At 46.2% G+C, this 15,279-nt stretch overlaps 1 long non-coding RNA gene across 1 annotated transcript in view; it reads left to right on the top strand.

The window, feature by feature from the left end:
* Positions 1 to 5,165: 5,165 nt before the first annotated feature.
* LOC135058272 (uncharacterized) overlaps positions 5,166 to 15,279 on the top strand; it is a 357,308-nt gene continuing 347,194 nt past the window's right edge. The window contains exon 1 of the long non-coding RNA XR_010244719.1: positions 5,166 to 5,241. This is a non-coding gene — a long non-coding RNA (uncharacterized LOC135058272). The remainder of the gene's footprint in view (positions 5,242 to 15,279) is intronic.

The raw sequence follows: 15,279 nt of genomic DNA, 5'->3' as shown, positions 1-15,279 counted from the left end.
AGCGATATTCATTCCGGGAGTGGACAACTGGGAAGCAGTCTTCCTCAGCAGACACGATATCCATCCGGGAGAGTGGGGACTTCATCAAGAAGTCTTTGCAGAGATAACAAGTCGTTGGGAGCTTCCTCAAATAGACATGATGGCATCACGCCTTAACAAGAAGCTTTGGAGGTATTGCTCCAGGTAAAGGGACCCTCAGGCAGTAGCGGTGGATGCCCTGGTGACACCATGGGTGTTTCAGTCGGTCTATGTGTTTCCTCCTCTTCATCTCATCTCAAAAATATTGAGAATCATAAGATGGAAAAGAGTACTGACAATACTCATTGTTCCAGATTGGCCTCGAAGGGCCTGGTATTCAGATCTTCAGGGGATGCCCACAGAAGATCCATGGCCTCTTCCTCTCAGAGAGGACCGGTTGCAGCAGGGGCCCTGCGTGTTCCAAGACTTACTGCAGTTACGTTTGACGGCATGGCGGTTGAACACCGAATCCTAGCGGGGAAGGGTATTCCGGAAGTAGTCATCCCTACTCTGATAAAGGCTAGGAAGGAAGTGATGGCGAAACATTATCACCGTATCTGGAGAAAGTATGTATCTTGGTGTGAAGCCAAGAATGCTCCTACGGAAGGTTTCCACTTGGGCCGTTTTTCTCCACTTTCTACAGACAGGAAGGGATATGGACCTAAAGTTAGGCTCCATTAAATTGAAGATTTCGGCCCTGTCTATATTCTTCCAGAAGAAATTGGCTTCTCTCCCAGAAGTCCAAACTTTTGTAAAGGGAGTGCTATACATCCAGCCTCTTTTTGTGCCCCCAGTGGCACCATGGGACCTTAACGTAGTGTTACAGTTCCTTTAATCACACTGGTTTGAGCCTCTTCAAACAGTTGAATTTAAATTTCTCACTTGGAAAGTGGTCATGTTATTGGCCTTGGCATCTGCAATGGCGGGTGTCCGAATTGGCGGCTTTGTCTCACAAGAGCCCCTATCTGATTTTTCAGGTGGATAGAGCGGAATTGAGAACTCGTCCGCAATTTCTACCTAAGGTGGTTTCGTCTTTTCACATGAACCATCCTATTGTGGTGCCTGTGGCTACGGGTGACTTGGAGGATTCCAAGTCCCTGAATGTAGTCAAGGTTTTAAAAATATATATAGCCAGAACGGCTTGGGTTAGGACAACAGAGGCACTGTTTGCCCGGTATGTAGCCAACAAGGTTGGCGCTCCTGCTTCTGAGCAGACTATTGCACACTGGATCTGTGACACGATTCAGCGGGCTCATTCTACAGCGGGATTGCCGTTACCAAATTCGGTAGAGGCCCATTCCACTAGGAAGGTGGGCTCTTCTTGGGCGGCTCGGCATTACAGCTTTGCCGAGCAATTACTTGGTCGGGTTCAAACACTTTTGCAAAATTCTACAGGTTTGATACCCTGGCTGATGAGGACCTTGCGTTTGCTCAGTCGGTGCTGCAGAGTCATCCACACTCTCCCGCCCGGTTTGGAGCTTTGGTATAAACCCCATGGTCCTTACGGAGTCCCCAGCATCCTCTAGGACGTAAGAGATAATAAGATTTTAAACCTACTGGTGAATCTTTTTCTCCTAGTCCGTAGAGGATGCTGGGCGCCCGTCCCAGTGCGGACTAAATCTGCAAGACTTGTATATAGTTGTTGCTTACATAAGGGTTATGTTACAGTTGGAATCGGTCTTTGACTGATACTGTTTTTTGTTCATACTGTTAACTGGTTGCGTATATTCCAGGTTATATGGTATGATTGGTGTGGGCTGGTATGAATCTGGCCCTTGGATTAACAAAATCATGTCCTCATATTGTCCATCTCCTCTGGGCACAGTTCTCTAACTGAGGTCTGGAGGAGGGGCATAGAGGGAGGGGCCAGTGCACACCCATACTAAAAGTTCTTTGGGTGCCCATATCTCCTGCGGAGCCCGTCTATACCCCATGGTCCTTACGGAGTCCCCAGCATCCTCTACGGACTAGGAGAAAAAGATTTACCGGTAGGTTTAAAATCTTATTTACTCACAATTTCAACATTGATATAACGGTGACATTGCCGGAACTGCAGCCAAAACCTAAATTTAACCACAGCCTAACCCAGGTGCATTTTAAGAGAGGACCCGCATGCAGCCACCGTCCCAGGCCCCCTCCTCTCCGGCAGCAGTAGACTCTGGCATAATACCAGAATCTACTGCGCATGCGCAGGTCTCCTTGAACATGGAATCCGCGCCTTGATCCCGTGGACATCTCCAGTTCTTATGCACAAATTACTTGGAGATGGCCACGGCGGCCATTTTCTGAGTGATTTCTGTCTGTAGTGCAGGGCCACCATCGCAGGACTCCGGAGGGGTAAGTATAATATATGGGCACAGTGTGTGCAGTGTGGGCCCCCCTGGACCCAAGGGCCCGTGTGCACTGCACACACTATAGAAACACCTATGGCCTATCCCTAACACTAACCCCTTATTCTGCCTAATCCTAACCACAGCCTAGTCCTAAGCCTAACCAGAACCTAACCCTAACAGCAGCCTAATCATAACTACAGCCTAACCCTAACCGCAGCCAAACCTTAACCACAGCCTGACCTTAATACTAACTGCAGCATAACCATAACTTCAGCCTAACTCTAACCACAGCCTAAACCTAAACTTAACAATAGCCATAGGCTAACTCTAACTGCACCCAAACCCTAACCTTAACCAGAGCCTAACTCTAGCACTAGCCACAGCCTAACCCTAATTACAGCCTATCCCTAACGGTAACCAAACCCTAACCTTAACCACAGCCTTATTCTAACACTAGCCACAGCCTAACCCTAATTACAGCCTATCCCTAACTGCACCCAAACCCTAACCTTAACCACAGCCTTACTCTAACACTAGCCACAGCCTAACCCTAATTAAAGCCTATCCCTAACTGCACCCAAACCCTAACCTTAACCACAGCCTAACTCTAGCACTAGCCAAAGCATAACCCTAATTACAGCCTATCCCTAACTGTAACCAAACCCTAACCTTAACCACAGCCTAACTCTAACACTAACCACAGCCTAACCCTAATTACAGCCTACCACTAACTGCAACCAAACCCTAACCTTAACCACAGCCTTACTCTAACACTAACCACAGCCTAACCCTAATTACAGCCTACCCCTAACTGTAACCAAACCCTAACCTTAACCACAGCCTTACTCTAACACTAACCACAGCCTAACCCTAATTACAGCCTATCCCTAATTGCACCCAAACCCTAACCTTAACCACAGCCTAACTCTAACACTAACCGCAGCCTAACCCTAATTACAGCCTATCCCTAACTGCACCCAAACCCTAACCTTAACCACAGCCTAACTCTAACACTAACCGCAGCCTAACCCTAATTACAGCCTACCCCTAACTGCAACCAAACCCTAACCTTAACCACAGCCTAACTCTAACACTAACCGCAGCCTAACCCTAATTATAGCCTAACTCTAACTGCACCCAAACCCTAACCTTAACCACAACCTTACTCTAACACTAACCGCAGCCTAACCCTAATTACAGCCTATCCTTAACTGCACCCAAACCCTAACCTTAACCCAGCCTAACTCTAACACTAACCGCAGCCTAACCCTAATTATAGCCTAACTCTAACTGCACCCAAACCCTAACCTTAACCACAACCTTACTCTAACACTAACCGCAGCCTAACCCTAATTACAGCCTATCCTTAACTGCACCCAAACCCTAACCTTAACCCAGCCTAACTCTAACACTAACCGCAGCCTAACCCTAATTATAGTCTAACTCTAACTGCACCCAAACCATAACCTTAACCACAGCCTTACTCTAACCGCAGCCTAACCCTAATTACAGCCTATCCCTAACTGTAACCAAACCCTAACCTTAACCACAGCCTAACTCTTACACTAACCTCAGCCTAACCCTAATTATAGCCTAGCTCTAACTGCACCCAACCCTAACCTTAACCACAGCCTAATTCTAACACTAACCGCAGCCTAACCCTAATTACAGCCTATCCTTAACTGCACCCAAACCCTAACCTTTACCACAGCCTAACTCTAACACTAACCACAGCCTAACCCTAATTATAGCCTAACTCTAACTGCACCCAAACCCTAACCTTAACCACAGCCTTACTCTAACACTAACCGCAGCCTAACCCTAATTACAGCCTATCCCTAACTGTAACCAAACCCTAACCTTAACCACAGCCTAACTCTAACACTAACCTCAGCCTAACCCTAATTATAGCCTAACTCTAACTGCACCCAAACCCTAACCTTAACCACAGCCTAACTCTAACACTAACCCCAGCCTAACCCTAACATTAACACTTACTGCAGCCGAACCCTAAGCTTAACACTAACAGTAGCCTAACCCTAACCACTGCCACACCCTAACCTTAACCACAGCCTAACCCTAAAACCAACTGCAGCGTAACCTTAACTACTGTACAGCCTAACCCTAACCTTACCCACAGTGTAACCCTAATCATAACTGTAGCCTAATCCTAAACCTAAAACTGATTTAATTTTTTTTCGACATTCACAATGTCAATTATATGTCATGTCAACTGATGAAGATAAGTGTGACACTGCATTGCCTATAGCTGTGTACGCTTGAGTCCGAGGTATGCCCATTGTGAGAACATGCAAAACACTCTGTGCCAAAAGGCAATCTATTCATCTCAGTCCCTGTATTACTAATATACTTCACATGGCTGTAACTAGGGTGGTGCGACATGTGCCACTGCACAGAGCGCCACAGACAGGGGGAGCGCTGTTCTGCGGCCAGGGGCGTAGGGAGGATGGAACAAGTGGAGCTCGAGCTCCAGGCGCCGCTGGGGACAGAAGGCGCCGACTCACTGCACAGCTGAGAGCCGGGATCTGGGGCAGGGGTAGGAGGAAATGACTAGAAGAGAGGGAAGGGGTGGCCACCACACTGCCTGCATGCTGCATATCACTGATTGCACAGTGCAAAGATTCCAGTGCAGTGCAGTGCAGTGTGGTGTGTTGTTAGGGAAGAGGGGAGGTTTGAAGGCTTGTCAGAAGAACTTTCCTGGCTGTCAGGGATCTGTATTCAGTGATCTGGAATATGCAGGCAGTGTGGTGGCCACCCCTTCCCTTTCCTCAGTCCTTTCCTTCTACCCACGGAGGTCCAGCCTGTCAATCACATCGAAGCTCCGCCCCTCCAGGCTGGAACAAGGAGCTGCTCTGCTGCTGGCCTCTTGGTGAGAATTACTATGTGTATATGTCTGTATATACTGTGTGTTTATGTGTATATGTCTGTGTTTGTGTGTAAATGTGTGTGTATATGTCTGTGTGATAATGTGTATACATGTATGTGTGTGTTTGTGTATATATATATCTTTGTATACAGTATGTGTGAGTATATGTGTGTGTTTATGTATGTCTGTGTGTATATGTGTATGTCTGTGTATATCTGTGTGTGCGTATATGTGTGTGTTTATGTGTGTGTGTGTGTGTGTGTATATATATATATATATATATATCTATCTGTGTATACTGTATTTGTGTGTTTATGTATGCCTGTGCCTAAATGTGTGTGAATCTATGTTTGTACGTATGTATATTTGTGTGTGTGGTGATGGGTGGGGGCACCGTGACATGACCCTGCTCCGGGTGTCATGTCTCCACGCTACGCCTCTGTCTGCGGCACCTGTTAATTTTCTGTTTTAATTAATTACTTGTACCTTCTTTCTTTGATCCTCGTCATCTCCTGGCCACTTCTTTCCATCCCTAAGCACCTTTACTCACATCATCCTTTATTGAAGGCACAAATTTCAAAACACTCAAAGGGGTATATTTACTAAAGTGCAGGATTTACAAGTGGAGATGTTGCCCATAGCAACCAATCATATTCTAGCTATTATCTTTTAGAAGGTGCTAGATAAATAAGTAAAATCTGATTGGTTGCTACAGACATCTCCACCTCCAAAAACCTGCACTTAAGTAAATATATCTCATAGCTGGGATTCAAACCCACAACCTATTACAATGCAGTCAGGCACCCTACTTGTGGAGATACTGTAGTGTGTGTCTGTAGGGGACTGGATGTGTGGCTACACACTACATAGATCTACTCAGCTGCAATGGTTTTCAACTGACAATTACAAATAGTTTCATATAGTTATAATTCATCACATACTTCCTACACAAGAGCAAATAGCTCCACGATTAGGTTTTCTGACTGCAATGTAATAGGTCATGGGTTCAAGTGCAGGGTATGACAGTGTTTTGTTATGTGGGTAGTAGAGACATCATAGCATGTGCTTTCTCTGGAATCTGGCTTTTATCATGTCCCTTCCCCACAAAACCAAGCCCCTCTATTAGTGATGAGCGGGTTCGGTTCCTCGGAAACCGAACCCCCCCGAACTTCACCCATTTTACACGGGTCCGAGGCATACTCGGATTCTCCCGTATGGCTCGGTTAATCCGAGCGCGCCCGAACGTCATCATCCCGCTGTTGAATTCTCGCAAGATTCGGATTCTATATAAGGAGCCGCGCGTCGCCGCCATTTTCACTCCTGCATTGGAAATGTTAGGGAGAGGACGTGGCTGGCATCCTCTCCGTTTGTGCTTATTGCTTAATTGTGGGGACTGGGGAGCAGCTGTATTATATAGGAGGAGTACAGTGCAGAGTTTTGCTGATCAGTGACCACCAGTTTTATCCGTTCTCTGCCTGAAAAACGCTCCATATCTGTGCTCAGTGTGCTGCATATATCTGTGCTCACACTGCTTTATTGTGGGGACTGGGGAACAGCAGTATTATATAGGAGGAGTACAGTGCAGAGTTTTGCTGACCAGTGACCACCAGTATACGTTGTCTGCCTGAAAAACGCTCCATATCTGTGCTCAGTGTGCTGCATATATCTGTGCTCACACTGCTTTATTGTGGGTACTGGGGACCACCAGTATATTATATAGGAGGAGTACAGTGCAGAGTTTTGCTGACCAGTGACCAGCAGTATACGTTGTCTGCCTGAAAAACGCTCCATATCTGTGCTCAGTGTGCTGCATATATCTGTGCTCACACTGCTTTATTGTGGGTACTGGGGACCACCAGTATATTATATAGAAGGAGTACAGTGCAGAGTTTTGCTGTCCAGTGACCACCAGTATATATAGCAGTACGGCACGGAAAGCCACTGCTCTGCCTACCTCTGTGTCGTCAAGTATACTATCCATCTAGATTCTATACCTGTGGTGCATTTTAGTTTTGCAGTTTGCTGACAGTGACCACCAGTATATATAGCAGGTACGGAAGGCCACTGCTCTACCTACCTCTGTGTCGTCAAGTATACTATCCATCTAGATTCTATACCTGTGGTGCATTTTAGTTTTGTAGTTTGCTGACAGTGACCACCAGTATATATAGCAGTACGGTACGGAAGGCCACTGCTCTACCTACCTCTGTGTCGTCAAGTATACTATCCATCTAGATTCTGTACCTGTGGGGCATTTTAGTTTTGCAGTTTGCTGACAGTGACCACCAGTATATATAGCAGTACGGTACGGAAGGCCACTGCTCTACCTACCTCTGTGTCGTCAAGTATACTATCCATCTAGATTCTATACCTGTGGTGCATTTTAGTTTTGCAGTTTGCTGACAGTGACCACCAGTATATATAGCAGTACGGTACGGAAGGCCACTGCTCTACCTACCTCTGTGTCATCAAGTATACTATCCATCTAGATTCTATACCTGTGGTGCATTTTAGTTTTGCAGTTTGCTGACAGTGACCACCAGTATATATAGCAGTACGATACGGAAGGCCACTGCTCTACCTACCTCTGTGTTGTCAACTATACTATCCATCTAGATTCTATACCTGTGGTGCATTTTAGTTTTGCAGTTTGCTGACAGTGACCACCAGTATATATAGCAGCACGGTACGGAAGGCCACTGCTCTACCTACCTCTGTGTCGTCAAGTATACTATCCATCTAGATTCTATACCTGTGGTGCATTTTAGTTTTGCAGTTTGCTGACAGTGACCACCAGTATATATAGCAGTACGGTACGGAAGGCCACTGCTCTACCTACCTCTGTGTCGTCAAGTATACTATCCATCTAGATTCTATACCTGTGGTGCATTTTAGTTTTGCAGTTTGCTGACAGTGACCACCAGTATATATAGCAGTACGGTACGGAAGGCCACTGCTCTACCTACCTCTGTGTCATCAAGTATACTATCCATCTAGATTCTATACCTGTGGTGCATTTTAGTTTTGCAGTTTGCTGACAGTGACCACCAGTATATATAGCAGTACGGTACGGAAGGCCACTGCTCTACCTACCTCTGTGTCGTCAATTATACTATCCATCTAGATTCTATACCTGTGGTTCATTTTAGTTTTGCAGTTTGCTGACAGTGACCACCAGTATATATAGCAGGTACGGAAGGCCACTGCTCTACCTACCTCTGTGTCGTCAAGTATACTATCCATCTAGATTCTATACCTGTGGTGCATTTTAGTTTTGCAGTTTGCTGACAGTGACCACCAGTATATATAGCAGTACGGTACGGAAGGCCACTGCTCTACCTACCTCTGTGTCGTCAAGTATACTATCCATCTAGATTCTATACCTGTGGTGCATTTTAGTTTTGCCGTTTGCTGACAGTGACCACCAGTATATATAGCAGTACGGTACGGAAGGCCACTGCTCTACCTACCTCTGTGTCGTCAAGTATACTATCCATCTAGATTCTATACCTGTGGTGCATTTTAGTTTTGCAGTTTGCTGACAGTGACCACCAGTATATATAGCAGTACGGTACGGAAGGCCACTGCTCTACCTACCTCTGTGTCGTCAAGTATACTATCCATCTAGATTCTATACCTGTAGTGCATTTTAGTTTTGCAGTTTGCTGACAGTGACCACCAGTATATATAGCAGTACGGTACGGAAGGCCACTGCTCTACCTACCTCTGTGTCGTCAAGTATACTATCCATCTAGATTCTATACCTGTGGTACATTTTAGTTTTGCAGTTTGCTGACAGTGACCACCAGTATATATAGCAGTACGGTACGGAAGGCCACTGCTCTACCTACCTCTGTGTCGTCAAGTATACTATCCATCTAGATTCTATACCTGTGGTGCATTTTAGTTTTGCAGTTTGCTGACAGTGACCACCAGTATATATAGCAGTACGATACGGAAGGCCACTGCTCTACCTACCTCTGTGTCGTCAAGTATACTATCCATCTAGATTCTATACCTGTGGTGCATTTTAGTTTTGCAGTTTGCTGACAGTGACCACCAGTATATATAGCAGTACGGTACGGAAGGCCACTGCTCTACCTACCTCTGTGTCGTCAAGTATACTATCCACCCATACCTGTGGTGCATTTTAGTTGTGCGCAGTATATATAGTAGTAGGCCATTGCTATTGATACTGGCATATAATTCCACACATTCAAAAATTGAGAACAAAAATGTGAAGGTTAAAATAGGGAAAGATCAAGATCCACTTCCACCTCGTGCTGAAGCTGCTGCCACTAGTCATGGCCGAGACGATGAAATGCCATCAACGTCGTCTGCCAAGGCCGATGCCCAATGTCATAGTAGAGAGCATGTAAAATCCAAAAAACAAAAGTTCAGTAAAATGACCCAAAAATCAAAATTGAAAGTGTCTGATGAGAAGCGTAAACTTGCCAATATGCCATTTACGACACGGAGTGGCAAGGAACGGCTGATGCCCTGGCCTATGTTCATGGCTAGTGGTTCAGCTTCACATGAGGATGGAAGCACTCATCCTCTCGCTAGAAAACTGCAGTGCCACTCCTAGATGGGCCAGGTGTTTGTGTCGGCCACTTGGGTCGCTTAGCTTAGTCACACAGCTACCTCATTGCACCTCTTTTTTTCTTTGCATCATGTGCTGTTTGGGGACTATTTTTTTTGAAGTGCCATCATGTCTGACACTGCAGTGCCACTCCTAGATGGGCCAGGTGTTTGTGTCGGCCACTTGGGTCGCTTAGCTAAGTCACACAGCTACCTCATTGCGCCTCTTTTTTTCTTTGCATCATGTGCTGTTTGGGGACTTTTTTTTTTAAGTGCCATCTTGTCTGACACTGCAGTGCCACTCCTAGATGGGCCAGGTGTTTGTGTCGGCCACTTGGGTCGCTTAGCTTAGTCACACAGCTACCTCATTGCGCCTCTTTTTTTCTCTGCATCATGTGCTGTTTTGGGACTATTTTTTTGAAGTGCCAACCTGTCTGACACTGCAAAGCCACTCCTAGATGGGCCAGGTGTTTGTGTCGGCCACTTGTGTCGCTTAGCTTAGTCACACAGCGACCTTGGTGCGCCTCTTTTTTTCTTTGCGTCATGTGCTGTTTGGGGAGTATTTTTTTGAAGTGCCATCCTGTCTGACACTGCAGTGCCACTCCTAGATGGTCCAGGTGTTTGTGTCGGCCACTTGTGTTGCTTAGCTTAGCCATCCAGCGACCTTGGTGCAAATTTTAGGACTAAAAATAATATTGTGAGGTGTGAGGTGTTCAGAATAGACTGAAAATGAGTGTAAATTATGGTTATTGAGGTTAATAATACTATGGGATCAAAATGACCCCCAAATTCTATGATTTAAGCTGTTTTTGAGTTTTTTTTGTAAAAAACACCCGAATCCAAAACACACCCGAATCCGACAAAAAATTTTCAGGGAGGTTTTGGCAAAACGCGTCCGAATCCAAAACACGGCCGCGGAACCGAATCCAAAACCAAAACACAAAACCCGAAAAATTTCCGGTGCACATCTCTACGGCCTCTATGGTATATGCACCTTATGTCCCTATTTAAAAAATGTGTGTGTGTGTGTTTGTGTGTGTGTCATGGGGGTGGGGGGAGGGGGGTGTTAATTCTCTTTAAGGACCAGGGCACCAAAAAGTAATTTTTCTCCAAATGTAAGAAAACAAAATATATTTATGCAGTTACTTAGGATTAGGAAGTTGTCCTAGCCAGAGTCTTCAATTATTATCTCCGCTCCCAAACTTATATGTATATTCAGTGGGGGTTTTTTCCACTGACATTGTTCCAGCGGCATTCTCAGGGATACAGCAGTGTCGCATAAATCCACAATGAAATGTCCTTCCTCCGAGTCTTCTAAAAAGTCGATTTTCTAAAATATAATTTAACAGGGGGAAAAAGGAGAGGTGTCTGAAATATGTCATCTCGTTTCTACTTTAAAATACTGGTTGTGTTGCATGTCTGCCTCGTGAAATGAAAAGTTGAGTTATCCAACTTACCCAATTATTAGAGCAGTTAATATTGTATTCTTTGACAGGCGACCCGCATATGTGCAATATTAAACCTGCTTATGAGGACTAACCTTTCTGGCTCTGCATGCAGACTCGCAGCCAAGAGAGGGTTTTACACTGTTTTATGGGGCTGAAAATAGGAAGCTGGCATTCTGTATTATGAGACTGCACAGAGAGTGGAATTGACTCCAGGCTCCACAAAGCTTTAGGACCTTGTTTGACTGACACATATTTTACAATTAAGCTGTTGTCTAAAATAAAAGCTTATTTAATAACAGTACATACAGTCAGATATTAGCTTTCATTGCACTAGGACATGTTAGACCAATATAAGAAAATACCGGAATTGCTGAACTGGATACAGCCAATACATGTTAGTGACACAACGGGGGTGATTCCGAGTTGTTCGCTCGCTAGCAGATTTTAGCAGCATTACACACGCTAGGCCACCACCCTCTGGGAGTGTATCTTAGCTTAGCAGAATTGCGAACGAAAGATTAGCAGAATTGCAAATAGAAAATTCTTAGCAGTTTCTGAGTAGCTTGAGACTTACTCCTACACTGCGATCAGCTCAGCCCGTTTCGTTCCTGGTTTGACGTCACAAACACACCCTGCGTTCGGACAGCCACTCCCCCGTTTCTCCAGAGACTCCCGCATTTTATCCTGGCACGCCTGCATTTTTCCGCACACTCCCTGAAAACGGTCAGTTTCCGCCCAGAAACACCCACTTCCTGTCAATCACACTCCGATCACTTCAACGATGAAAAATCTTTGTTCTGACGTGAGTAAATCTACTAAGTTTTGAGCTAAAATACTTAGCGCATGCGCACTGCGTACCATGCGCATGTGCATTTTCGCATTAATCGCTCCATTGCGAAAATCGGCAACGAGCGAACAACTCGGAATCACCCCCAATATCAGGGCCTTCTTAATAGCATTGCAGGCCTGGGAAAAGCAATGCACTGGAGCCCCTACCCTCCCATTCATGAATAAAAAAAATAAGATTTTAAACCTACCGGTAAATCTTTTTCTCCTAGTCCGTAGAGGATGCTGGGGACTCCGTAAGGACCATGGGGTATAGACGGGCTCCGCAGGAGACATGGGCACTCTAAAGAACTTTTAGTATGGGTGTGCACTGGCTCCTCCTTCTATGCTCCTCCTCCAGACCTCAGTTAGAGAAACGGTGCCCAGAGGAGATGGACAATATGAGGAAAGGATTTTCTTAATCTAAGGGCAAGATTCATACCAGCCCACACCAAACACACCGTATAACCTGGAATATAAGCAACCAGTTAACAGTATGAACAAAAAAACAGTATCAGTCAAAGACCGATCTTAACTGTAACATAACCCTTATGTAAGCAACAACTATATATAAGTCTTGCAGATTTAGTCCGCACTGGGACGGGCACCCAGCATCCTCTACGGACTAGGAGAAAAAGATTTACCGGTAGGTTTAAAATCTTATTTTTTCTTACGTCCAAGAGGATGCTGGGGACTCCGTAAGGACCATGGGGTTTATACCAAAGCTCCAAACCGGGCGGGAGAGTGCGGATGACTCTGCAGCACCGGTTGAGCAAACGCAAGGTCCTCATCAGCCAGGGTATGAAACTTGTAGAATTTTGCAAAAGTGTTTGAACCCGACCAAGTAGCTGCTCGGCACAACTGTAATGCCGAGACGCCTTGGGCAGTCGCCCAAGAAGAGCCCACCTTCCTAGTGGAATGGGCCTTTACCGAATTTGGTACCGGCAATCCAGCCGTAGAATGAGCCTGCTGAATCGTGTTACAGATCCAGCGACCAATAGTCTGCTTAGAAGCAGGCGCGCCAAGCCCCCCTAGACACAGGCACCACAATAGGTTGGTTCATATGAAAAGAAGAAACCACCTTAGGCAGAAATTGAGGACGAGTCCTCAACTCTGCTCTATCCACATGAAAAATCAAGTAGGGGCTCTTGTGAGACAAGGCCGCCAACTCTGACACCCGCCTTGCAGATGCCAAGGGTAATAACATGACCACCTTCCAGGTGAGAAATTTTAATTCCACTGATTGAAGAGGTTCAAACCAGTGTGATTTAAGGAACTGTAACACCACATTAAGGTCCCATGGTGCCACTGGTGGCACAAAAGGAGGCTGGATGTGCAGCACTCCCTTTACGAAAGTTTGGACTTCTGGGAGAGAAGCCAATTCCTTCTGAAAAAATATAGATAGGGCCGAAATCTGTACCTTAATGGAGCCTAATTTTAGGCCAATATCCACTCCTGTCTGTAGGAAGTGGAGAAAACGGCCCAGATGGAAATCTTCCGTAGGAGCATTCTTGGTTTCACACCAAGATACATACTTCCTCCAGATACGGTGATAATGCTGCGCCGTTACTTCCTTCCTAGCCTTTATCAGAGTAGGGATAACTTCCTCCGGAATACATCTCTCAGCTAGGATTCGGTGTTCAACCGCCATGCCGTCAAACGCAACCGCGGTAAGTCTTGGAACATACAAGGCCCCTGTTGCAACAGGTCTTCCCTGAGAGGAAGAGGCTACGGATCTTCTGTGAGCATCTCCTGAAGATCCGAATACCAGGCCCTTCGAGGCGAATCTGGAACCACGAGTATTGCTTGTACTCTGTTTCGTCTTATGATTCTCAACACTTTTGAGATGAGAGGCAGAGGAGGGAACACATAGACCGACTGAAACACCCATGGTGTCACTAGGGCATCTACCGCTACTGCCTGAGGGTCCCTTGACCTGGCACAATACCTCCGAAGCTTTTTGTTGAGGCGTGACGCCATCATGTCTATTTGAGGAAGTCCCCAAAGACTTGCTATCTCTGCAAAGACCTCTTGATGAAGTCCCCACTCTCCTGGATGGAGATCATGTCTGCTGAGGAAGTCTGCTTCCCAGTTGTCCACTCCCGGTATGAAGACTGCTGACAGAACACTTACGTGATTTTCCACCCAGCGCAGAATTCTGGTGGCTTCCGCCATTGCCACTCTGCTCCTTGTCCCACCTTGGCGGTTTACATGAGCCACGGCTGTGACGTTGTCTGATTGAATCAGAACCGGTAGGTCGCGAAGAAGATACTCCGCTTGTCGTAGGTCGTTGAACATGGCCCTCAATTCCAGCACGTTGATGTGTAGACAAGCCTCCTGGCTTGACCATAGTCCCTGAAAATTTCTTCCTTTTGTGACTGCTCCCCATCCTCGGAGGCTCGCGTCCGTGGTCACCAGAACCCAGTCTTGAATGCCGAACCAGCGACCCTCTAGAAAGTGAGCACTCTGCAGCCACCACAGGAGAGACACCCTGGCCCTGGGGGACAGGCTTATCTTTTGATGTAGGTGTAGATGGGACCCCGACCATTTGTCCAGAAGGTCCCACTGAAACGTCCTCGCATGGAACCTGCCAAAGGGGATGGCCTCGTAGGCTGCCACCATTTTTCCCAGAACTCGAGTGCATTGATGAACAGACACTCTTTTTGGTTTTAGCAGGTCCCTGACCATGTTCTGGAGGTCCTGGGCTTTTTCTATTGGTAGAAAAACCCTCTTCTGTTCCGTGTCCAGAATCATGCCTAGAAATGATAGTCGAGTAGTTGGACTCAACTGTGACTTTGGCAGATTGAGAATCCAACCGTGTTGATGTAACACTCTCAGGGAGAGCGACACGCTTTTCAGCAATTGATCTCTTGATCTCGCCTTTATCAGGAGATCGTCCAAGTACGGGATAATTGTGACTCCCTGCATGCGCAGGAGTACCATCATTTCCGCCATTACTTTGGTGAAAATTCTCGGGGCCGTGGATAGCCCAAATGGCAAAGTCTGAAACTGGTAATGACAGTCCTGTACCGCGAAACGCAGGTATTCCTGATGAAGAAGAAATATGGGGACATGAAGGTAGGCATCCTTCACGTCCAGCGACACCATAAAATCCCCTGCTTCCAGACTGGATATCACAGCCCGGATGTCACAACTGAGGGCCTGAGCTGACGGAAGGCAGCCTCAG

The sequence above is a fragment of the Pseudophryne corroboree genome, chromosome 3 (genome assembly GCF_028390025.1).
Source record: "Pseudophryne corroboree isolate aPseCor3 chromosome 3, aPseCor3.hap2, whole genome shotgun sequence".
NCBI classification, from domain to species: domain Eukaryota; kingdom Metazoa; phylum Chordata; class Amphibia; order Anura; family Myobatrachidae; genus Pseudophryne; species Pseudophryne corroboree.
This window is presented reverse-complemented; position numbering and strand designations above follow the sequence as displayed.